Source organism: Arctopsyche grandis, chromosome 3 (assembly GCF_051622035.1).
Source record: "Arctopsyche grandis isolate Sample6627 chromosome 3, ASM5162203v2, whole genome shotgun sequence".
Taxonomy (NCBI): Eukaryota; Metazoa; Arthropoda; class Insecta; order Trichoptera; family Hydropsychidae; genus Arctopsyche; species Arctopsyche grandis.
The window spans coordinates 27,601,490-27,628,804 of record NC_135357.1 but is presented as its reverse complement, the minus strand read 5'-3'; the positions used below and the strand labels follow the sequence as shown (position 1 = coordinate 27,628,804).

At 33.2% G+C, this 27,315-nt stretch overlaps 1 protein-coding gene across 1 annotated transcript in view; it reads left to right on the top strand.

Moving 5' to 3' along the window:
• The first annotated feature begins 3,948 nt into the window (after window positions 1–3,948).
• The window catches only part of igl (IQ calmodulin-binding domain containing protein igloo), a 99,706-nt gene continuing 76,339 nt past the window's right edge, over window positions 3,949–27,315 (top strand). Inside the window, exon 1 of the mRNA XM_077427528.1 lies at window positions 3,949–4,156. The gene's annotated coding sequence lies outside the window, so the exon portion shown is untranslated. The remainder of the gene's footprint in view (window positions 4,157–27,315) is intronic.

Sequence of the window (27,315 nt, the reverse complement as noted above, 5' to 3'; positions counted from 1 at the left end):
AAAATGCCGCATCGCGTTTAAGTAAGCAGTTCTCATTTTAATATTATATTAAATGCGACAATATGTAAATATTTGTCTAATATATGATGAGTTTTTTTAAAACAAATGATAATTTTTCATCTTATGCTTTCTTTTAAAAATGTATGTATGTATAAATTACTACGTAGTCATATTATATTATCGTAATTCATTTTAATATGGATTATATTATATAATAGAAAAAGCAGATTTTCACCGAATCGCATTTAATATTCTTAGAATTATCGTTTAAAAATTAATATTGCGTTTATTTGAAATAACGAATAAAATTAGCCGAGTCGCGCACCCGTTTTCCTTATTTAGTTTCGTCATACGTACATAGATGGCGGTAAAACAAATTTTCTGAAAATTCGTTTTTAATAATATTTTATTACATTAAAAAAAACGATATAATACACCCGTTTTGAAAGGCGAATTTCGTTCGAAATACGGCGAGCTAATTTTTTCGAACGATTCGAATCAATGATTTATTTGAAGGAAAGCAACAATCGACGGCAAAATAAAATACCCGTATCCAATTAACCCTTCCGTGATTTGCGCGTATTAGAGTTTTTTTTCCATTACTTTTTCGGCAATTTTGCATCGTGAAATCCTGCGGAAAAGCACACACAGGAAAAAATAAAAGTAATGGAACGTTTCCCTTTCCCGTCAACGGAAAAATTTATAGCGTTCGCGTATGCGAGGAATTCTCACATTTTACATTAGCGTTAGAGAAATTACTTACAAATAATCCATTAGGCATACGAAAATTTCGTGCGAGTTTAATTTTTTATTTGCCAATATTTCACCGGAAAATCTTGTGGATCAATTTCACTTCTGGGAACAAAGCGGAATATCTGCGTCTGTGTTTTGATTGAAACAGCCTTAAAATATCCCATCCCGAATCTCATTATTCGACATGATAAATTTTTACCACGAACTGTCGGAATATTCCAGAGGGATATGAAAAATTTAATTTGATTTTTATTCTTTCTCTTTTCGTGCGCATAAAAATGGTGAAATATTTAGATGTCTCTCTGTTTATTGGACGAGTTTATTTATTTTCGTATCATGGAGCCGAGTGAACTGCGATAATAAAAAGCTTTAAAAGCTTTGTGTAAACAGAAAAAATCTCATTGTTGTCGGTTTTTGTTCTCCCGATAATTCACCGTTGACTAAAACAGTCCTTATCGATTAAAATAAAAAAGGAGCATTTGACGCGTTGAAAAATGGCGACTTACGACGTTACGCCACCGAGCGTTTCATTAAGCTTTCGACATCATCAGAGCAAACTGCACCGTATGCCGATTTACCTAAGGGTCAGTTTTGCACGCGGTCCTTTCTTCGGGCTGCGTCGGAACCTTTTGTGGTTTGCAAAGTGAGCTGTATTTGAAGCGCGCTTAGGGACTACTTTGGTTTGCTGCTTCGGTTTGTATATAATTCGTTATCGTTGCGAGTTCTCGAAATGTGATACGATTTTGGTTAGGGTCGTAACAATGGTTTTAATAAAACAAACACATTTGATTATCTATGCATATATAAATACATGTATGTAGGTACTTTGATATTGATCGAAGCTTAATTTTATGGAATTTTATAGAATTTTTTATACATCATTGTGTCACAATGTATCATGTGTATTTTCAACACATAATATCCCAGAAAACTTTATTAATATTAGGGTGTATGACATAGGTTCACAGACAGTGTATGTACTTTGAGTACACAAAGCGCACTTTGGGGGAAAAGCGAACTTTGTGTGCTTTGATAGGTTTAGTGGTACATAATGAAATGCTACATATGTATACTATGTAGCAGTGTAGCTCTTTTGCTTTAATGCTAACCATCGATATTTCCCGGATTCAAGCACTAGTTTGACCTTGATTGAAAATAATTTATTACAAGTACTATCTGTAGTGCTGCTGGTTAGAATTGGATATTTGTGACTCCAAGTCGATTGCCTCCCATCAGAGTTTGCCAATTTATATGATTTCATTGTTGAAAGGGTTCCTCTTTAAATTAGCAACCTATGTACTTACTTAATATTTGTCGCCACTATTTGAATATAATTTCAAATATATAATCTACAAATTTATATACATATGTACGAGTTTAGTATCATAGGTGTCGCTTTGAGGCAAAATGTAATGGAACTATGGTAAAATTATAAATTTATTTTAGTAAAAAAATATATATTAGATACTATTAGACGAGCATATTGTTTAAACTATATAAAATATTGTTTTAAATAAATGTAATTTGCTAATGAACGCCCACATTATGTATACGAATACCAAAAAGATATTTGATTTGGAGATGAAAGTTAAATATCATATGTGCGATCTAAAATATTCATTTATGTTATCGTTGCACTATGGCTATGTAAATTTTGTACATTTGTTTTGTGAAAATCATTAGAATTAACATCGATTTTGTTTGTTAAATATTATTGCGTAGGGGTGAGTTCAGGATCCAAATGAAAGGCCAATGTCGTTTCACAGCATTTATTCAACGATTCGGGAGGTTTACGCCGGAACCGCCGCTCACTTCAGAATATTTGATCTACCGCGTTTACCTCCTTATAAAGGGCAAGTTGCAACAGCACGGCATCCCCGATCCATTGGCGTGTCTATTATCTAGGCACGTAAAGGTCTATCCTGGCGAATCTATTGTTTACGCATAAACTCGCCCAGGTCTGTTAGAACTCCAGCTCATCCTTTGTTCGGGCACTTACTGAGTCCCGTTAGTCTAATCCGGGGTCTCGATTGTTCCCCCACGAATCCGCTCTCATGTTCCCACGTTATAGTATGATAATTTACGGAACTACAATCGTATATAATAGCCTAAAGCGTGCCCACGTACTGCGCGTGTGCTGCGTGCTGCGTTTGAATGACGTTAACATGCTCCGTCTCTCATTCTCCCCTTGGAATCGTATATCGTGGAAAGAGACGCTGCATATCACTTCGTTCACATGATCGGCCGACAAAAACAAGAGTTTTTTTTCAATAAAATTAATTAAATTTTAAATTATTAATAATTAAAGTGAACACAGGCTAATAGTTTCACTTTGACGCAATATCGTTGACTGATTTTAATTCACCAGGACAGAAAGCGTTATTCTCGATATACATATGTACATAAGTGTGTCATTATAATACTATGTGAGAGATAATATCGGATTTATAGCTAACTAGTTGTTTTACCCGGCTTCGCTCAGTATTTGTAATATAAACAGCGTTATGTCGTAGAATCTAATAGTAAATATTCATTTGTTTTTTTATTAAATTTATTTGAATCGAAAAAAAAAATCGACTTGTCACATAAATTTTGACTTGTTTAATATTCCCAACCAAAGTTACTTATAAACATATATATTTACAAAGTCTCTTTCAAAATTATATATTATATGTTTACCTACGTAAAAGGTAGTAGACTGGCATAAATATGTATTTATATATGTACATACATATGTAGTCAACACTATGTATAGTTAATGGTTAAGGTACATACATATATCGGACTAGTCCATTGTACGGGAAAATTCAGATTTTTTTCCCCTCCTTTGTTGTGGCAGTGCTGTCTCTATCGAGTTGTTTTGAAGTTGTACTATGCAAAATTGATGTTCGCGTAATGTGTTTACTCTTTGAGTTTATTATTCGTTGCGAAAAAATGGACAACCCTGATACGTTCGTACGTGTGTAGTATTCGCGAGCACCCCGCGAAATCCAGCGGCCGAAGGTCAAATCGACTCGCGCTTTCCGCGGCGCTTGCGACCCTTCGTCCCCGCGGCCGCTCGGTGCAATTCGAGCCTGCGAAGCGAGCGAATGCCGACCGTGGCGCGGTTGTGAATAGGGGCTGTTTTCGCGTGGCGACTCGTAGCCGAGCGACGCCTTTTCGGAAGCGAGTCGGGGCCTTCTGGGTCCGCGGGGCACTCTTGCGTTTGCCGTGTTGGGGTTCGGTCGCGCTTTCCCAACCCAATCACGCGGGCTTTTGCCAATTTTCACTTTTCAAGGAAAATCAATTTGGAAAACTTTCAACCGACGTATCACCCGCCGTCCGGCTCCACTTCTCGAGACTATTTTGCTGGTTCGAAAAGACTGCGTTGACATTCGGATTCCATTCGGCAAAGTTTAGAAAGGTATTGTTTTGAATTTTCTTTAGATTTTTTCTTTTTGTGTATTTTTCCAGGTGGAGCTGCTGCTGCTGCTGCTCGTATTCGAAAGCGGTTGAAAATTTTATTTTGGGCTGTTGTATGTATATTTTTCGACCTGAAGAAATAAATTTCGAATGAATTTGCCGAATTTTAATGGTTGTTTAATATGAGCGATAAATATTTGATATATAAAAGTTTGAATTTTTAAATTAGAATAAATCGGTTTGTTTGTTAGTATTATACAATTTGATTATATGTAGACGATGATTCGACGCACAGTTGATTTTATAATTATTTTCGACTCTCGAGTGACCGATTTAGGTAAATATTCGTAAAATTAATTGTTCGACTATCGAATAAGACATTGAAATATTCGAATAATCGAATATATGTATTATATGTATAGCTGCAGGAGAATTATGCTCTTTTCTTAAAAAATAGTTCCACACTTGCGATTGCTTAGAATATATACTTATTTGTATATTTAAAATATGTGAGCCGTTATAATATATTTGAAAGTCCTATTTTCAGTTCCAAAAACGAAATTTCATAAATTGTTATCACTATTTTTAATTTAATATGTTCAAAAGCGAATTAAGAAAAGGAAGGTGAAATAAACTTATTCCAGGGCACCAGTATTTTTATTATTATTATAATTATTGATTTGCGAGATAATCCCCGAAATCCACTTTCAAATATAAGGGCTCACATTTAAGAGTAATTAATTTCGGAATATTACTACATCTTAAATAAAAAAAAATAAAGAATACCTGTAGTTAAATTTTAATACAATATTGAAAAAAGCGAATAATTTTGTGAATATTGAAAACGGGACGAATATGTTCGAATATCTAATATTCAAATCTTCGATAAAGTAAATGAGCGTGCGTACTCGTTTTTTATAACAGTCGTATTTTTATTTTTAAATAATTCTTTAATAACTAAATTAATTAAACTTTAATTTGCATTTCGCTTATTTTTTTTTATCAAAACGCCACTTAAATATTTATCACATTAAGATGATTTTTCATCGAATATAGTCGTCTATTATATTAATTACATAAAGTATAAAATTTTAACAAGTAAATTTTGATTGATTTATTATTAAAATTGTATTTACGATTGAAATCATCATATAATGTAAATATAATATATGTAGGTATTTTCACATTGAAATTTTAATTAAACGTGATTTTAATTATACAGTCGCTTCTGTTAACAAATTGAGCGGAGAAAAGTTTCATGTTTCAATAAATTTATCAATTTAATTATGAAATTTGTTTATTCAGTAATTCAACCGTTCATCGTGCACAAAACATAAATTAAATCAATTAGGAATATACTATGTATGTATGTACATATGTACATAAAGTTAAAATTAAGCAAATTTTAATTTGTTTGCTTATATGTATAATTAATTAAGGTATACATATGTTTGACGAAAAAGTACAATAAGACGGACGCCATGTTATAAATATAAATTGGGATCTGTATGAGGTCATTTATATGGAAATGTTACGTTATTTTGCCAGTGCGTAAGTCCTGTTTGAATTATGCCCTTTGGGGAGGGATCCTGCTGCAAAATTGACTTTCGCAAGCCGAGTAACCGTGTTTTAATGCCTAATTGAATTTATTCGCCTTTTATATGAACGATAAATTCAGAAAATTTTATTTTGTCAAGTAAAATATATACCTACATATAGATATATGGTATAATACATGCCGCGGGACTCGCGAGGCCTTATGTTGTAGATCAAAACGGTACTTGCGGAAATTGTGCGTGCGAATTTTATTAATGATCGGATGTGGGCCGCGAAGTAAAATTGTTCAATTTCGGTTGAAACGTATTGCAATTAATATACCATAGAGAGAGACTTTATTCGAGCGTTTAGCAACCTATTAAAAATTATAAATGGGTGCATTCGTTTCGCAAACCTGCGTGTAGGTACTCTATAATTTTCGCTGAATTATAGACTACTTGCACGCAGTGCGGATACATGCGCGTATTATACTGTCTATGTATGTACTACGTTTATTTATGGTAATAGCCGGCTTTTATCATGCGATGAAATTAAATTCAGCAGACAGCGGCAGTTTGAGAGGCATAACAATGAAGAATAAGTACACGGCGACCCGTGATAAATGCTAGAGTGCATCAGGTGCAGTAAAGCCCCCGCAAAAAGCTTCGACTTTAATAGTTGCGAAACTTGATGCACCACAAAGAGCCGGCTCGAGCGATGCGACAAGCTAAACATGATACACGTTTGTATGACGGTTTCTGTTGCTCAGAGCCAGCCTATTATAATAAATTGTACATTATGTAAAGACAAAAATATAAAACTCTCCCTGTAGTGGGGTACCTCTCTCTCTCTCTTTTTTTATTTCAAGCGGAAAAATTAATGGGCAGGTCGTTATCTGCCTAAAAAGGCCACCGGTTCCTCTGATGTCGGTGTTTTCATGAAAAATTACATAATAACTCCATATCCGTCTTCTGGAAAGTCTCGTAAATATAAATGTACAGGAATATTTTCCCCGAAATAAATTCTATTTGCATCCACGACGCGGTTCTATTTCGTTCGTTTTCGAACGTAAAATTCGGATTCAATCGTTATTTTTACAACTGATGCTACTTTGATGTGTGTGTGTGTGTGTGTGTATATACGGCATCTAATTAAAACGAATTAGAATTTTCGCATGATCACAAAAATTCTTCATTTGTTACTACGTACATAGATAAAGTAAAAAAATCGTGTGGTCACACGATTTTTGACTTTTCAAAGATTTTGATTTTTTTTTTAATTTTCAACACATCGATACGAGGACTATATTTGAATTTTCTCGCGAAGAGCACACTTGCTTTATGGGTTGAAAAAAAGTAGTGGAAGAAAAATCGAACAAGAGTATAATCCCACTTTCGGTTGACAGATGCTCACAAAATTTTATATAATATATATTATAATTCGGTATTAAGCTTAAACTTGTGGATATGAAATTTCAGTTCAATAAACTAAAAGGTTTCCGAGAAAAACATAAAAAAACCTCTATTTTCTAGAGTAAAAGTAATAATTCTGGTTGAGTTAAGAATATTTAAAAAATTATAAGGTATAAAATTTATAATTTCTATCACATGTAAAAAAATTTTGTTTGATTCGGTAAGCAGTTTGGAGATAATTGAATTCAAAAACTTAAAAAAAAAGAGGACACCTACATATAATACATACATATGTATAAGGGGAGGTAATACATATTTTCATTCAAATTTTGACAAAAATTAGCGTCGTATCGATAAGAATTTCTAAAATACACAGACACACACAGACATTTTTTCTCAATCAGACTAAATTTTTTTCTCAATCAGACCAAAGTTTCAGATCATGAAAACGTGATCACTGATTCTGATTTGTGTTAAGATTCTGATTCTGATTCGTGATTCGTGATTCTGAGTTCGAATCAGTTAAAATCTTGAATTTGAATTTTCGCACGATCACAAAACTTCATATATTGTTATACATATGTATGTAGATACGTAGTAACAATAGATGAAAGTTTGTGATCCTGCGAAAAATTCAAACTCAAGATTCTTACTAATTCGAACTCAGAATCGATCAGTGACCAGTAAAGTAAAAATATATGAGCCGTTATATTTGAAAATTCCAATTTTCAGTTCCAAAAACATTATTTCTGTTTGACTTAATTCACAAATTGTCATCACTTATTTTAATTCGATATGTTCAGAATCTCGGAAAAGCAGAATAAACGTATTATAAGCCAACAGCAATTTTTAATATTGTTAAAAGTAAAACGTTATATGTTTTGTAAAATATTTCTCGAAATTAATCACAATGAATACAATTTTTTTTCATCAAAGGTTTAAAATAGTGAGAAAAAAACTCTGGCATCAGACAAAAAATTATAATTGAATAAACGTATTATATTGTATTTCTAAACGCAAAACATTATATTTTTTATATTTGGCGAGATATTTCTCAAAACGAGGAAAAGTGGCCTTTCATTATAATTGAAAACCACTTTCAATTATAACGGCTCATATGTATATTAGTTTTAAAAAATACATAAATAATACACAATGGATGTCGTGTATTATTTGGTAAAATAATTGGAGCGAATTGAGTATGTAACGGAAAAGTGGTTTTCTATTCAAACTTACAAAGTAAAGTATCGGTGTATGAAATTAGACACAAACTCCTCTATTGTTGGGCTTTATTTTCTATAATAATTTCATTCCGTTAAATTTAAAAGTGTATTTTTTACGCAGTAAATAGTTTTCGACTGAATGTTCTATCGATTTATTTTGGCTTGGGAAAATTGAGAAATTAGCAAAAAGTGGAATCGATTTGGCTTGTGAATGGTTCATGTAATTATCATAATAATGGCGCTTTCAGTCTAAACGGAAATGTTCACGAAGTCGAGTGAAAATGTACGAGACGCCATTTTGAATATCATTAAGCGTAAATGAATTTTTAGTACATACATACATATATCACGTGTTTACGAACTGTCCGCTTTTGGGCGTGAAAGCAATTTACGATATGTATGTACATACATAATAAATTCATAATACAAAATTTCAAACAAAAGTTCAATAGAGAAGTCAAGTGTCAAATTTTACTTAGAAAGTCTTGATTAATCACTGGGTCTATAAATGTATTTCGGAGAATTCAATTTCACACATAAAAACGGACTTTGATAAACTTCGCAGTTCGCAGGATATGACACTTTTCCTTTGAAGATTTTATTTAGTTTCATTTCTCCATTGAACTCTTAGATTTTCTTTTGATGTCTTGATTCTCTATGGTTCTTTTGATTTCTTGATTCGGTGGTAGTGTTAATTGTAACCACCGAGAGGTTCCCGGGTTGAAGCCCAGGGTTGAACTCTATTAAAAATAATTTATTTGGAGTATTTATGCAGTGCTGCTGGTTAGACTTGGATATTTTTGACTCCAATGTGATCGTTTCCCATCAGAGCTTGCCAATTTATAAGATTTTATTGTTGAAATGGTTCCTCATCAAATTGGCAAAATCACCCTACCTACTATTTGTCACCATTATATGAATATGATTTCAAATTTAAAATATATTAACTAAAACATACAAGTATGTACAATTTTAATACCATAAATGGAAAACCCGTAATGGCATCGTTGTAAAATATAATATAAATAAAAAAAAACGTGATCAGTGATCGATTCTATCGATGAGTTCGAATCAGTCAAAATCTTGAGTTACAATTTTCGCATGATCACAAAACTTCATCTATTGTTACTACGTACATACATACATATGTACTTATAGATAAAATAAAAATATGAATGTACAGATATATTGTACATACATATTTGTCATTCAAGTTTTTATTATTTTCTCTTTATTGTTTTCTTTTTATCATAACTCTTTCTTATTATTTCTTATATACTTGAATTATCTATGAATATTCCGAACATCATTGGAATTAACTATATGTAGCTTTGTTTATACACAATATTGCATATTGAATGCTAATTCAATTATTCAATTACTATTGCTAAGTACATACAATGTATGTATGTAAGGGGTCTACTTGACGAGCCAGAATGTTAAATTATGTACAGAAAACACAAATATCGGAAGGCAATGATTGAAAATCGAAAGATATTAAGTCGAAAGATAAAAAAAGGGTGCATGGTAAACGGTACATACTCAATTAATTTGCGCGACCAGGGTACAACAGGAACAAGAGGAACAGGCTTTTCCTCCCGTATTCTGCGCGCGCACATTAATACGGGAGGACAAGCCTGTTCTTCTTGTTCCTGTTGTATCCTACTCGCGCAAATTAAGTGAGTATGTACGTGAGTATGTATCGTTTACCATGCACTTTTTTTTTTTTTTTTGATCTTTCGACTTAAGATCTTTCGATTTTCGATCATTGCCTTCCGATATTTGTGTTTTCTGTAATTTAACATTCTGGCTCGTCACGGAGACCGGTATGTAAGATATGATCTTGGATTTGTGACGATTTTATGAATGGCTTTATTTCTACGCCAAAAAATTCACATTGACTGTTAACGTAAGTTTTTATTTTATCTATGTATGTTTTTTATATACGACTTATCAATAGATGAAGTATATATTATACTATGATCGTCATAAAACTTTTAGGTTTTGACGTATTTGTGCTCGGAATCGATCTGTTTTTTTAATGTGTGTCTTTGTTAGTATAGGTGTAATTTTTATGTATCGAATCATCATTCAAATCGACAGACAAAAGATTGCGTTTATTCATTACCGTAATCACCCTTTTAGTGTTGCGTGCGCTGTCGAATTCGAAACGACTCTATCTGCCGTCGGATTGATTAGTTTAACCCTATATGTGCGGTACGAAAACCGGGTTCCTTGACGTAACATATGTGCGCCGGGGTTCTCATAAACCGCAAAATTACACCTTACACCTCGGTCCACTCTGCGAACGAATCTGATGGAGGGAATATTGGCGATAAATCTCCTGCGAAAGGTCCATCACGGCCGCTGCGATATTGGCCACCGAATTATATCGTATATTGGTCGTATAAATGGTTTTAGGGGACGAAATAAAAATAACCGTCTCATAAATACGTCGCTTGCGTGATTAATTTGAAAAATAAATTCGAATCTACATACATTATTTGTATATTTTTGTGTGCGCGTTCTTATACGGTTTGATTGATTGGGCGTTTTGCGTCGGTATTCTGTGTGGTTTGATTTGCGTGAGAAATTGTGTTGAAATTAAATGTTATTTATGTATATATGTGTTTCTGTTTGGTCGATTATTTGATAATTTTTAACATTTTGATAGTGTGTTTTTTTTAATTTTTAAACATTCTATTATAAATATCGCGTGAGTGAAAAAATCTGCTAATATAGTTGGCGTTCTCGTTATTGGTCAAGAAAATTATGTGGAAAACTTGAATTTTTCCGTATAACGTTTTTATGTAACGCATTTTTTTAAGTATTTCGATACAGTAATATATATGAATAAAAAATAGCCTAAATTTATTTATTTATATTTAGCCAGCAGTATAGCTCGGTGGTTGCGTTGATACTAAGTAGGAACAGAGGTGACCGTGATTAAAAATAATTATTCTGAGTATGACTTTTAATGCTGCTTGTGGGACTTGGATATTTGGGACTCTAATTCGATCGTTTCCTATCAGAGTTAGCCAATTTATCTGATTTAATTATTGAAGCGGATTTTCCATGAAATTGGCAAAAACCGTCCTACCTACAATGTCACCACTATTTGAATATGATTTCAAAAATGTATTATCTACAACAAAGATGTCTCGCCAATTTTCTTATACATATATCTATATTATTTGTATTACGCTTATATATCTGGTCACAGTGACGCGTTAAAGTACATATTCTGTAATATCACTGTGGCTTATATGTAAATAAATAAATATTTAGTCAAATGATTTACCTTTATATATGTAATTTTTAAAATTGTTAATTAGAATTGTAATTTTAGTGTACTTCTTGTATACAAAAATAAAAAAATCTTCTGAGCAACAAAAATAAATAAAATCAACAAAGTCAAGCCAACCACGCTTGAATACCGCTGAATTTGAATATTATAATGATTTTGGTTGGTTCGTTTAATAAAATGAGTAATTTTTACGGTCATAAACCCTTTTTCCGCGGAAACTTTCGCGGACATTTTTAAGCGAATTTATTCAATTCGTATTTTTTTTACAAAGTGAGTCACGTCATTAGCACTACTGGCATTTATGACTTATATAGCGGTCAAAATCTAGTATTGCTGTGTTCAAAGTGAGTGTTGAAATCAATTTTCAGATATTATTTCTATTGATTGTGATTTTTTATTTATTTAAAACACTTATAATTAATTACCTAGCGAAGTCAAAAAATATAATTTTATTACACATTGTTTTTCGTCATAGTAAGAGTTTATTTCGCTATTTTTTTTATCTTTAAGCACGTTTATTAGGTTGTTTTTCGATTTTTTTAATAGCACATACTAATTTTAATCGCAAAAAAACGGTTTTTTCCACGCTTTTATGTTTTTATTTGTCATATTTTGTAATTTACTAAGAATACATTTTTTTAAAATAAAATAAAAACACTTAAGACTAAATAAACGCACAAAAAAATGTGTTAAAGAATATATGTATATATTTTACAGTTTACATAAAAGCTGTATTTTATAGTATGTATATCAAATCAGACAATATTTGATGTGGCATGGCAACTTGAATCAGAATTTGAACGAATTGAATTGTGAAAAAATCTAGCTTGATATTGTATTACGTGACGTCACATGTATGGAAATTGTCAGCATAACTATGAAAGGAAAATTGTGCGATTTTGCAAGATCACGTACAATCACTCACACGTGCGCACAGGCCTTTTGTACGATTGTCGCAAATCATTTGCATAATCGAGTCGAATTTTTCACGTTCACCTAAACGTGCAGTGCTGTAGACTGATCGATATGTACATGTACGCAGTTTTATTTATTTATTAAGACAAAAAAAAAATGTGAACGAAAGTATAAAATGTGTGCAGGGATAGAGCTAGATTTATAAAACAGCTGAACGGTGAAAAAAATTAAAATGAAATAGCGGAACGTAAGCCGGATAGAAATTTCCGCACGGAGACAAATACTAAAGCCAGTTTGTAACAGCGCTCGTATGAAACGTTGTACGTACAACGAGGAACACTCTGCAAGTTTATATTTACATTGTTTAACCGTTTGCACAGTCGAGCATACGCGCACGTATTGAATTTCCACCAAAAATCCGAGCTATATAGCCCGGCTCGAAAGTGCGACGCCAGCTTATATTTAATAATTTAATACAAGGTATATGTAATAATTTTCCGTTTCCCCCTGGAACAGAGTGCGGTTTTCGGTCGTTTCGTGCACGTATTCTAATATAAAATGTACCTGGGCAACATCAGCGCGACGACGACGACGTCTCGGCTAAAGTCGTTAATGTGCTCCGCTGGGAAATGTCGTTATAAACGAACCATTAGCGGTTGCGGAATGTTAAGATTCGTTCGCCATGGGTCGGATTTCTTCAGATCTTTGTATCGGTATGTTATTTTAATAGGTTTTGATATTTTCGAATATTAGTATCGAAGTGGTCTGTATTTATTTGTATGTATGTGGCTTTCGTGTTTCGTCACTCGGATGTGTTTTAATGCTGAGGATTTGAGACATTTCTATGGTTTTCAAGCTGTTAGTGGTGTTACGTATTATAGATGTGCCTAAAATGCGAATATTTTGTTTTATAGTTGATTTCGCGTTTATCAGTATTTGGATTTTTATTTTTTATTACATTTTATACCAGGAAGGCCTTACAGGTAAACCCCAATGTGCCATCCTGGCCAATTACAAACAATGCAGCATTTTTAATACACAAGTCGCTGAATTACGAGACATCTATGAATTGTACATAAATTTTATTGTACATTAATCATACTGAAATAGTGGTGACATAGTAGGTAGGAAGGTTTTTAGCCAATTTTAATCGGGAACCGTTTCAACAATGAAATCAGAGATAGGCAACGATCGACCTGGAGTCACAAATATCCAGGTCTAACCAGCAGCACTACAAATATACTCAGAAAAATTCTTTTCAATCGAGTTCAGCTCATGGGATCGAACCCAGCGCCTCTCGGTGTTAGGCAGAAGCTTAACGAGCGAGCTATGCTTGGCTGGATTAGACCGAAAGGTAATCAAAATATTCGTATGCGGTTAGTAAAATGTAGCTTGCACCATTTTCGTTTATTATTTTTGGTTTATTGAAGGCTTAGTTCATTGTCATAATTACTGGCATATATGCACATATGTCGTATTCAATAACAACAGGTGATATTTTTATATTAATTAATCGTTTGAAATATTTGGATGCGAAATTTTTGGATACGATATTTTTTCATTATTTTATTTTTGTGATTCATATGTACACAGTGATGTTTTAAGTCGAAAAAAAAAACTAACACAAGAAAAGGCGACTGTAAAAGACGACTGGGGGATCGATACTTGGAAGTGATCGCAAAAAAATTGTAACTTCTTTTTTGTATGAAAATATATCTATTTCAAGTGTCGAGAATACTTTAATGATCTCTTTTACACTCGTTGGTTTTTTTATATTACATTTTGTATAGAGAATTTTTCAATACGAGCGCAGAACAAAACGTACACTCGAAATATATCGTTGACGCACCAGGCTTGGCAGGAACAATTGAATGTACTGTTGTCCTACCATACGTATCATCGGTATAGAATACGCACGACTTTGTGAAAATACCCAATCATTTTTTTGTGATTTTCGTTTATTTTACTGCTAGTATATTCATATAAATTTAATAATTTTTACTTTGGGGTTCACCTTACCAGCGCTCATTAGAACGAATGACCCCCCCCGTATATGAATACACTACTATTTTATTAAAGTGGTAGTATATTCATATAAATTTCACCGGAGTTCATCTCACCAGTTACATTTATTAAAATACCCACACGTTTTTGGTGATTTTCGTTTATTTTACTGCTAGTATATTCATATAAATTTGTTAATTTAAACTTTGGAGTTCACAGCACCAGCGCTCCTTAGAACGAGTCACCCATGTTTTCAACTAAGGAGAAACTAAGAGAACAAACTCGAGTGTTCTCTTTCACACTCATTGGTTTTTATATGACACTTATGGAGAATTTTTCAATATGAGCATTCCACAACAGGGTTGGCGGAAACAATTGCATGTACTATTGCCCTACCATATGTTTTATCAGTGTAGAGTACGCATAAATTCTTGAAAACACCCATTCATTTTAAGTGTAGAATATTGATCTATGTATAATCTATATGTATGTATATTTGTTATTTTTAACTGGATGGTTTACTGCACCAGCACTCCTTATGTATGTACAGGAAGGCATGTTGGATTTTCCTGTTGAGCCTTCCTGGTATAAATACATATATAAATAAAATATGAAAAAATATTTATACTTACATATCGGTATACGTTAGCTTATTTTGACAGTCATTGAATTTAATGAGTTTGATTTCTAATACACACACAAAGACGATTCACGAAGTAGTGGATTTCAAGAAAAAACATATGGAGTAGCTTCTTTAGCTTAAAATTAAGTTTAACTTTCGTGTTTTATAGTGTAAATAATTTATTAAAAAATCTGAATTTATATCGAAATATGGGCTTTTTTTTGTTATTGTGCTTAAATTACTTTAATTATATAATTTTTGAGTCAAAATTAGATAAATATACGGGTATACATATATATTCATTGTTCAGACGCGCAAAAGGTCGCCGCATAGATTGCGTCATATCCGTGTAAACTCTAAGCGATTTCTCGGTCTCAATTGCGGAATTTTAAAGTATGGATTCGTTCGTTAAACGTGTGTAATTGTGCGGTATTTTCGGTCGCATGCTGTATATCCGGCGAAACGCCAGAATACGTGTCTATGCATACATACATCCACCGTGAAAATGTTAATATTGTACTTCCACAAAGGAAATTACCGTATGCGCATAATACTCCCGAAATGTACGTGTTTTCACGCGCTTTTCACGGTTTCATCGTTACATTACTTACGCACAGAAGTCACAAAAATAAATGTCCGACTCTATCGAGCTTCAAATATATGACGGCGACAAAAAAAAAAAAAAAAAAACCCCCGCGAATATCGAAGGGTTTTTACGGGAAATAGCATTTATAGAATTTTTTTCAAGGCAAAATAGTACCAATAGTGGTTTATTTTTTTTATCCATTTGGCGACCGTCGTCCTTTCCGATGCTTTGTCGTGATTTATTCAGGGCGTTTTATCGATTTTAGCACCTGCGGTGAATTCGGCCCGTTTCCGAAGATGGCTTTCCTCCGTCTGATATCATCTATAAATCTGCGGTGGTTATATTCGACTAGGAAAATTCACTTTGGAGCGCGCACGCGAGGACAAGGTTAATTATTTGGTTCGTTACTACGAGCTACCGTGCACACGAATCGATGGATTCGTGTGAGAGACGAGATCAATCTATATGATAATTTAAGCCTCGTTGCAAAATCGGGTCAAGGCGTAATACATACATACATACATAGATAGTGACGGTGGAAAAACTTTAGAATTAGATTGAGGTTTTCGATTGTTCCGGCTCGAAATTTAAGACCTGGGGGTGTGTATGGACGGCTCATCAAATGTTAACGCTTCATATCCGGTTTTGGCCCTTCGAAATAATTAATTTTCTCTCGAGGCCGGATTATCTCCCTCGTCGCAATCCGATCCGGTCGAGAGATTATTATCGGCAAACCGGAATCGGATTAATTTCGGATCGCAAATATGGGCGCGTTCTTCATTCCGCGGTGCATTTGACAGGTGCTTTTAGTGGGCAGAGTGCGAATTCGCTAGATGGGGGTTGCCGATTTGTAAAAGTTGTTAGTTTTTGGCCCGAATTTCAGGCAAATTCGCGTAAATAGGCGAGCTTTATGGGGTCGTTTCGTAGAGCGGGGAAGATAGAGCGAATTAATTAAGACGACCCATTTCCCGTTCTGTTGTAAAAAGTGCTAAAATTTATTGCTAACGACCCTCTGCGACAGAGCAAATAATGGTGCGGGAATATGCGTGTGTGTGCGTGTGTTTTTCCAAAACGCAAGTGCGTATAATCAGCCGGAAAATTTCGGGAAATTGACGAGGAATAATACGAGAGTTCACACAATTTGCCGGCAGAATTTATATTTCCTTATTTTTTTTATTTATCTTCCATTTTGCTTCGTTTCGCTTATTGCATATTGAATTTATTTGTTTTTACCGCTCGCCAAAAATTTTGATTCAATGAATTTGTTACTTGTACTTCGTGCACATAGAAAAATGGGGATATGATATTTTGAATGATTTGCTTTTGTTGACAATTATTGTTTTGTTTGTTCGTGTTCATACGCAATTATCCTATTTTTGTCTACGGCCAGTCTACACGATCGGTGGTGTTTTGCTTTGATGAAATTTTGATAGGGAAACCGAAATAAAATGCGAGTGCGGAAAGGGTATCGCTATCAAACACGCGTAATCCGACTGTTTCGCAATAATCGCATTAATCTTACAGTGTTAAAAATTCATATATCCACAATACTACATACATACACACATTCACGGTATCACAGTGAAAAGTCACAATTTTCCAGTGTATTTCCGCTGGCTGTCGACCGGAAGTTATTCTTTTCAGTTGACTCTTTATGTGTCTTTGTGACCTGATTTTTTTGTTACGAACCATCAAGCATGCCGATTTGGAAACTCGCGTATTATTATGGAAATTTTATTCGCGAGTTTAAATTCGATTGTTTTTATGCATTTCTATTGGATGATTGCATAAGTTAAAATTGTTTTAATTGATATTTTATTTTTATTTTATACGTATGTAAATTTCTACCATGTGTGCCATGGCAGGCTACTCTAAGGCGATACCTATGGTCAGATTATTACTTTATCTATGTATGTGATCATACGAAGTAACAATGTGATCATACGAAAGTTCGAACTAAAGATTTTGACTTGACTTCGAACTTAGAATCGATCCCCGATCACGTTTTCATTATTTAAAAAAATGTGTGAGTGTGTGTGTTTATGTATTTTGGGGATTTTTCGAACATCGTTCGTCCTATTGAACTGAAACTTAGTATCGGTTGTTGAAATTCTTATTGGTACGAGCTTGTTTTTTTTTTTCAAATTTTTAAGTTTACCGGTTCCCCTTATAGGTGTCCTCTTTTTTTCAAGTTTTTGAATTTAATTATCTCCCAAGCCGCCAATTATCTATCAGACTGAAAAAAAATTTACTTGTAATAGAAAATATAAACTTTACTTCCTAATATTTTTTAAGTGTTTTTACCTCAACCGAAAATATCACTTTAACTCTTGTTTTGTATTCATTACTAAAAATTCTAAGCAATACAATTATTATTATAATGCAGTAATAATGGAGTTATCTATGGACAAACTGGTAATAATTAACAATCAACAAATCCGATATATACCTAATATCCGAGAACATAGTTTACGGAGTTTGTAGATAGCGTATTTATAATAATCAACTATTTAGAGATGCTAGAAACTAGAAAATAAAGGAGGGATGCCGATTTATTGGATCCGTCACAACAATTAAGCTAGATAATCGGCAATTATGGCAGGAAATGGTCGATCTGGGTTTTAAAAACTACTTAGATTTTGCCACAAGTGCGCCACTGGTATATATGTATTAGGTCTACGTGACGAGACAGAATGTTAAATTACAGAAAACACAAATATCGGAAGGCAAAGATCGAAAATCGAAAGATCTTAAGTCGAAGGATCAAAAAAAAAATGGTGCATGGTAAACGGTACATACTCACTTAATTTGCGCGAGCAGGATACAACAGGAACAAGAGGGACATGCTTTTCCTCCCGTATTCTGCGCGCGCACATTAATACGGGTATTAATATATATTAATACATTAATTTCCGATATTTGCGTTTTATGTAATTTAACATTCTGTCTCGCCACGGAGACCGATATGTATTATATTATATTAGCTCTACCAGTGAGCTTTGCAGTGGCCCATCAATACCGAGTAAGAACTTAACCAATTATCCAATATAATATCAATTATTTTCATTTATATACAAATACTTGATTTGAAAGTCTATGCGATATATTTGACGGGATAACAAATTATGATTTAAATTCTTTATACATATGAATCAGTGGCGTGTTGTCATTGGACTACATAGAAGGACTAGGCTAGTCACCGAAAATCTTTTACCTAAAATTTATAAATAGTAACAATTCAATTACAATAAATTCGGATCGTTGTCTATAGAAATATTAGTATTGTTCACTTGGATTAGTGAAGTTCAGAAACCGGAATCAGCCCTACCTAATGGGTAGTGGTAGTGAGTTGTCATGGTGTGATCCGCCGCGTCGTTTGCTTGCACGGACTCAACGGCCTAATTCTGTTCCCTTCGCAGAACTGGACTTTCGAATTATTATTATGGCGTTTCGTTGAAAATAAAATATTTTGTAAATTTACTTGTCTCTTTAAGCATTTATGGAATTTTCACTAATAATATTCTGATTTGCGTCTATCAAACATCATTCTGATTTTTTTTTGTTAAAATTACACATAAATATTTACACAGAACTAGTACAAAAATAAATAATTTGCTTTGGCTTTGGAATGTTGCATTGTCGATTGATGATTATAATTAAAAAAATATTATTTTTTCCATACCTGGTCCCCTGTTTCAAAAGTCACTGCACACCACTGATATGAATGTAATATCGAATATGTATATAAATAAAATGAGAATGGCATTCTATTAGCTTTCAGATTTTGGAACAAAATTTAGAATAGCATTTTCTATGTACATATGGGTTTTTACTTTTTTTATATGGTTTCAAAATATTTACTGTCGCGCTTTGTACATACATATATTATATGTATGGATGTATGTACATAAGTACGTTATACGTAACATGTCGATAAATTTTCATGTGTTTCCACGATATTATTATTATTATTTCGTGTTTTGGTAAACCTTTTTCGGTTGTTGTATTTTTTATTTTATTATTTTTATGTGCATGAGTTAATTTTTAATTAGTATAAGAAACAACGAAAATTATAATTTTTTTTAAATAAAAAATAAACACACAAACATTGAACATTATATACATTTTTCAGTTATGTAAACATTAATTAGAAAGGCGTTTATTTTTACTTTTCCCGATATATTCGTGGACTCTTTCGGTGTATGTTAGAGAGTGAATTACGGAACAACCATTCAGTCATCATTGTCGCATTATCCCAGGAGTGTTCGAACGGTTAAAACTTTCCCGAACACACTGTATAAACGTTGGAAATTGGATTCAGTCCTGGCCGAGAGCGGAGTGTCATGATTTATGACCGTTCCCATAAGGCCTATAATTTTCAACCGAGCAAATCGCTTTATCTTCGCGAAAGTCAACTCCGATTTTCGAATGTTGTTCACGTTTTCTAATTTACCCGAACGAGTAATATTATAATAGAAAAGTCACTTGAATATTTGAGTGGAAATTTTCGAGTTCATCTATACGAATGTGTATATACGCATTTGTATAAAAAATATGATATTAATTGGCATGTCGAAGGGTGCTCGAATCGAAAGTAGTATTGATCTTTGGTATTAAGAGATGGATAGCGGACTGTTGGAGGGTTTTCCATTGTATTTTACAGTGGTTTTTCTCGGGGTATTTTCCGCAAGCTTCTCACTGGTTTCTGAAAATCCTCTTATAAATGCTAGGATGAACTCCCTCACTTATCTAAAAATAGCTGCGCTTTTCCATTTCCGAAATCGACGTTATTTGTATACAATTTGCGGCTGAATTCGAATTTCCCAAAATATGAAATAGCCATCCGCAATATCCGATTTGTGCGATTTGGATCTTTAATTTCAAACGACATCAATAATAATACTGAGTTACGAATTCAAGCGGTTATTCTAAAATAGTGTTTAATTAATTTTCTCGGATGATGAATGGTTTTTAATAATGTAATTAAGGAGTTGGGTTTATATATTAATTTTGTCTTATTTATTGAGCAGAGGAAAGTAATACCTTTCAAGGTATGTATTGTATTGCGAAAATTAATGGAGTCATTTATTTATTTTGATAGAAACGGTATTATAATTTTTGAATTGGATTTCGCAAGTTTGTAAGGATGTAAGGTACTGTCTTGAGAGTGCTACATCATTAATTAAAAAAAACTTGTGTTAATAAAGTTAATTTTTAATAATCTCCGCGGAATTCTTGATCACCTCTCTCCCTCGTTTTCCTTCGTTCGTTTCAAATAATTGTAATATTTTTGCGAAGGTGAAAAACTGGCCGCTCGAAATATGCGAGGTTGAGTTTTTCGCCTTATGAAAATTAATGGGACAGGAAAATTGCCGTGCAAAAGGCGAGTAATTACATAATTTCTACCTTGGACCCCCATAGTTTCGGAGCGGTTTTAGTTCAACGTGTATATTTTAATAAACGTACGCAATATGGATCATTAGTAAAAATATTAAAAAAATTCAAATGTTTTAATTGAAGGAATTTTAATGTATTTATATCCGAAAATGGATCGGGTGATTATTATTCGTGTTGTGATTTCAAATTGAATGGGTAAAATTGATTATCAATTTTAATCGCGTTTTCACGTTTTCGAACTTCGTTAAAAAAGACATCACTCTCGAATCAACTTTTAACGATCGTTGAACATGCGAAGCGCGTCTTTGTCGAATTTTCCGACGGGGAAAAAAATCGATCAACGCCGCCGAATGTTTGACCGATTTTCAAGCAATTATCGTCGAAACGATAAAGGCTAAAACGGATCCGGTTAATGTTTGGCCGCGAAAGGTCGACCCTCAAGTGTTTTTCTTCGGAAAAGTTCGACAGGTCGACGGATCGAGGGTTTCGAACGCTAATTAACCGTCGGAAAATTTAATAATTGAATTATTCCAATAATATTATTCATTCATTGGATTCCGGGAAAATTTGTCGCGGAATCTGTTTTTCATTAGTGGAAATTTTAAATTGCTCGAGTCTCGCGAAATTGCTTCATAAGAAAAAGTTGCCCATAACCTTTGGCTTAACCCTGATAAAATTGCGCGCGGGTGGAGGGAGGGTCGTCTGAATAATTCAGGGCAGGTTTTTCCCGCGGGGAGGGATGTACTTAATCGCGGGTTTCCGTCTTCAACCCAACACAAACTCTGGACCAAATAATAATGGTGAAATACACGTTTCGTTCGTGCCGGAGTGTTTGTGTTTGCGTAATGGAATTAATCTGATAACGCGAAAGGGATAATAAAAAAAAATGTATACGTTATCTCTCAGGTTTCGGTAACGAAGTTAGCGCAATTGTGTCCGTACGTATGGATACATATTATATGATATTTCGGTCGGGAAGTTCGTACGTTGTAATTCGAGTAATTTTATAAACGTGCCGGGAATGTTTGCGGTACGTTTGCTTTTAGCGAGCGGTGTACTTGATAAATTGCAAGCGTTGCTGCAGTGTCATCGTCGCACAAAGCACCGGAAAGTGCACGTGGGATAAAATTAATCCAGTGTATGAAAGATGGTAGACATGCCTTGCATTATGTAAACTTCTATCTTGAAAATTACTTAAGTGAGTGTTAAAAAATGCAAGACTTCACTCTTTTCAATTTTTTTTTATGCAATATCCTCTTGTGTTGATGTATTGAGGTAGTTATTACATATATAATACGTATATGTATTATATGTAAAAGTATTCTTACATATGAGTTTGTATTATAATTTTATTTTATTGTATTACATACATTCCACAGTGAAATAGTAATAACTTGAGATTAGCAAGAGAGATAGGAAGTAAAAGCCAATTTTACAGAAAACGTTTAAACGAAAATCAGAAAAATTGGCAAACTCTGATAAGAAGCGATCGGCCTGGAGTCAAAAATCAAGGTCTGGCTAGCAATGGGACTTGAATGATGAATTAATTATCACTTTGGTTAGTCAATATGTACTTTTAATGAATTCATCAAAATTTCATTCTATGAAGTTAGAAAATCATTTCTTGTGTTTGCAAAAAATAATTCTAATATTAATGACAGAGGAGTAGAACTTCATGGCTTCCCTGCGAACTTCGTTTCCGTTTCTACTACATATATGTACTTGTATCGTCGGCTTGGTATTAGGATTATCATACATAGTAATCATTCCAGAAACATTTTCCAATATATCTACAATGTTGTGACTAGGGTTTCTGATTTCCCGGACTATTTCAATTCCCGGGACACGGGATGGAGCCTGGGATCGTTCCCGGGATTCCCGGGATCCCGGGACACGTGTAAAAACCTTTTTTTTTCAATTTAATATATATTTTATTACTAAAAAAAATAATAATGTATTTAAAAAATATAAAAAATACGTGATACATCTATTAACTGGAAAAAAACTATTAACTTGGTTTTATTGTTAAAATGGATCATTTTTTTTTTAATTATCGGTTATTTTTCCTGTCAGTATGTATATTTTAATTTTATTTTTAAAGTCGAGGTTATTTTTATTTACGTTATTTTGTATATTTGTCTTTGATAACTCCCTATTTAATTCTTCATTCATCGTCAAACACACAATTGTTTCATCTTCATCCGAATCTAAAAGACTTTCTACCATTGTGGAATTGTCAATACAAGAAGGATATACTCGCTTCATAATAGTTTCACTGTAGGATACACATTTGCTTTTATTACAACACTCAAGAATGTTTTGTTCGGTATAAAATTAGAATTATTTAAAATTTGTGTTAACAGAATAAGTTTCAGGTTTCCTCTTTCTTCGATTTTAATTTTCAATTCTCGGAATAATTCATCGGTAAGGTCAAGTCCTTCGGTATTGAGATTTTCCAAAAATAGAATTATAAGAAACGATTTTGGCCTTTATGCTCATAAAACTTCCACATTCGGGGAATGCGCCGTACTTGGTGCTAAACAACAAACCTTTTGAGAATATTTTACAATTCTTTGTGTATTTGATTTATTATTTCAGACGTGAAAATGTTGTACATTTTCAAAATCAAGTTTTCTTTAATTCAATTATATACATTCAAGTTTTTTTTAATTCAATTATATAATCCATAGTTTTTTTAAAAAGAAAATTTTCCGTCATAAACGATAGGTAGCGGTACAGGTTTGTTACTGAGAGTTGGCGCGTTCTCGTACTCACACAGAAGCGTGCGAAAGAGACAAAGCGTCTTTTTTATTATGTACATAGTAACGTCATAACGTCATAATTGATAGTAAAAATAATAATCTTTGGATTGTTTTATTTGAAACTTCGAAATAGCCGTTTTGCTAAAGTTTGACTAAAATAGTTGTTTGTATCGGCGTGAAGTTTATTGCTTTTACAATATAATTATATTTTGAAGTCTCAAATTTTAATACAATCCAAAAAACTACTACGCTTTTTTTTGGTCGATTTCTATTTTCATTTAAAATTTTAACAAGTCATTTTCGGTGGCTTCGTTCCCGATAAAATACCAATTTATTTTCTCGGCTTTCTTTGATTCGACGATAATGAGGGACATTAGTACAATTCCATTATGCGCGTATTCACATGGAATAATAATTTTTCCACGGGAACTATTAGGAGCCTTTTAGGACAGTTTTGTTAACATTACGTCGACACTTAAAGCCAGTTTTAACGATTCCGTACGACAGCAGATGGAACCGGTTATTTCTATTTTCGCTTTTCCTTTCGCTTTTCTTCCGTCTCATCATGCTAATTGCCCGTGACGTAAAACAGAGACGTCCCGACGGGGAAAACCTCTCGTTTTTATATTTTCGACCAACCGAACCGCACAATATTCGCGATAAATATAAAATGACCCCATCGTCGTCGAAAACTTTTTAACGAGCTGAAATCCACCCGGTTATATTATATATGTATATATGTATATACATACATATATGTATGTATTATGTAGATAAAAAAAAACACAATAGAGTTAATACGTGACTAGTTGGGAAACTTTGTCTTTCGGAGAATTGCAATTCGCGCATCTCTAGACGCTCTCTTCTGCTCGTTTTTAATCTAATAATTAAACTCTAGTTTTCAACTCACGTTTTCGCCGAGCACAAGATGACATTAAGAATTCGCGGATCGTCTGGTGTCACTAAAAAAATACTTACTCCGGTATTAAATTCGCCTTAATAGTTCATTGTGTTAAATAATACACGCTATATACATGTGTATACTATGCGTACGTATATGTTTATTGTGTTTTCGGGGTATTTCTCGCCGGGAAAGTCGGAAAAGTTTCGTTGTCTTCATTTCCCTGGGCGAGTACACTGCACGGACCCGCACTCCATTATTCCAGTACTTGAACGGCCCTGGCTCTAGTTAACTTTGTCGTCTTGTCGCTATATCACCGTATCCTAAAGGTCATTGCACACATTCCGTAATTATAATATCGCATTTAACTTTTCGCATAAATATTAAATGATCTTAAGGAAAGTGATTTGTCGAGAGATTTCCGTATCTACGCGGGGGCGTATTTCTGTTTGCTTTGATCTTCGCTACTCAGTCTTTGATACGTAAATATTCAATTTTGCACTTAACTTGCCATTAATATGTATATACATACATACATACATACATATGTATGTATGTACAATCAGCTTGCATACTTGAAATTTGTTTTCAACAAGTGTGTGCAAAAATGGTTCCCGCTGCTTATAAACATGCCAACATCGATTAATTTGTAAGTCTATCATTATTTAGCAGCTTTCGCAGTGGAAGAGTTGAGTGGTAGAGGTTGTTGCTTAGTGCTTTAAACTCATATTTTGTGTATACGAGGGTTGGTCTTTAAGTTTCTGGCCTAATAATGAAAAAACAAATATTTATCATCAAAATTGGTTTTGTTGTAAATTTTGAATTTTTTTAGCATAAACGTTCTCAGAACACTTTGTCTTACAATAACTTATTCTTTTCTTTACGGGGACTTAAAAAATTCATAGCTGTCAAAATATGGAATTAACACGTGAACGTTTCCGTGCGATTATTTTTCATAACTTTCGACGTGGACAACCATTTGTTTGCCAGAAGTTTTAAGTTGGAGAAATAAGGAAAACCAACGGCCAAAGACGAATCATGCTCAAACAACCGCCTATTTGAGCACTCAACACATCGAATTGATGGTTCATCCACTGTACAACCCAATGTCTTCTTTTTATTCCCGCATATCAAAAATAAATTACGTGGTCAACGATTTTCGACGCCCGAAGAAGTGGTTGATGCGTTCGAAACGCTTGTTTTGGAGGTACCTCAATCGGATTGGAAAAAGTACTTCGAAAAAATTGGTTCCAACGCATGCAAAAGTGTATTAATCTTCATGGAGAATATTTCGAAAAACAATAAAAAAAAATTTCGATGATAAATATTTGTTTTTTCATTATTAAGCCTGAAAACTTAAAGAGCAACCCTCGTAATGGTTATGTGTAATGATATTTTGTACAAAAGCATGTACATATGATCAATCATGGGTGTCACTTTTCTTCATTTTGAGAAATATTTCGCAAAACATTAAATATAATGTTTTACGTTTAACAATATTTAAAAATATTGGTTGCTTATAATACGTTTATTCTACTTTTCCAAGATTCTGGACATATTGAATTAAAATAAGTGATGACAATTTGTGAATTAAGTCAAACAGAAATAGACTTTTTGGTACCGAAAATTTGACTTTTGCTACTTTCGATATATAACGACTCATATAATGGATAAATATGTAAATAAATAATTAAATATGTATGTTTTGAAAAAATATTGTAATGCTATATGTGTCTGATTAAAAAAAAAAAATTTTAAAAAACGAATCCTTATATGGGACCGGTCATTTTGGTTGTAAATAAACGGGAGAAATTTAATTAAAAGCGTATGCGAATATTTGCGAGAAAACCTTATGCGTATTATTTTAATATGAAAGGGAAGCTTACGTTCATCTGAATTTTTGTCCGTCTGTCCATCCACCCATCCGTCTGTCACAATCTGTTATATTTCCAACAAACATGACGTAAAACTCTCACGTATCGAATTTATTAAGCCCTGTCTAAATATAACTCGCTTTTGTATTTTATACCATTACATACATATGCACTTATATATATGTACATATGTATGTACATTATATTGTAAGCTCATAGAGTTTGTTATTTTTTTCTCATCGATAGCATTTCTAAAGGGCAAGGAGTATTTAGGTTAATAGGTCGTGGAAAGGTACGTTGCATATATCGAGCGATATATTTACACAACCTATTGAAAGTTATATACCTACGTTATATAATAGATACATATCTATATACTTTCATCGCATTTACAATAATGAGAATGTTTTTATATACAAACATATATATTTATAATGTATACCTACATATACATATGTATATGTAGATATATCTTTATCTGTATTGTGCCAGATGTATTTCTTTTGGGTGGACTCAAAGATAGTGATATTTTTATAAAGTAAAACCGATTATTGGATAATATATTTCGGAAATATACAGCAATTGATATATGTATGTATATACTTTCAATATGTGTGAAAG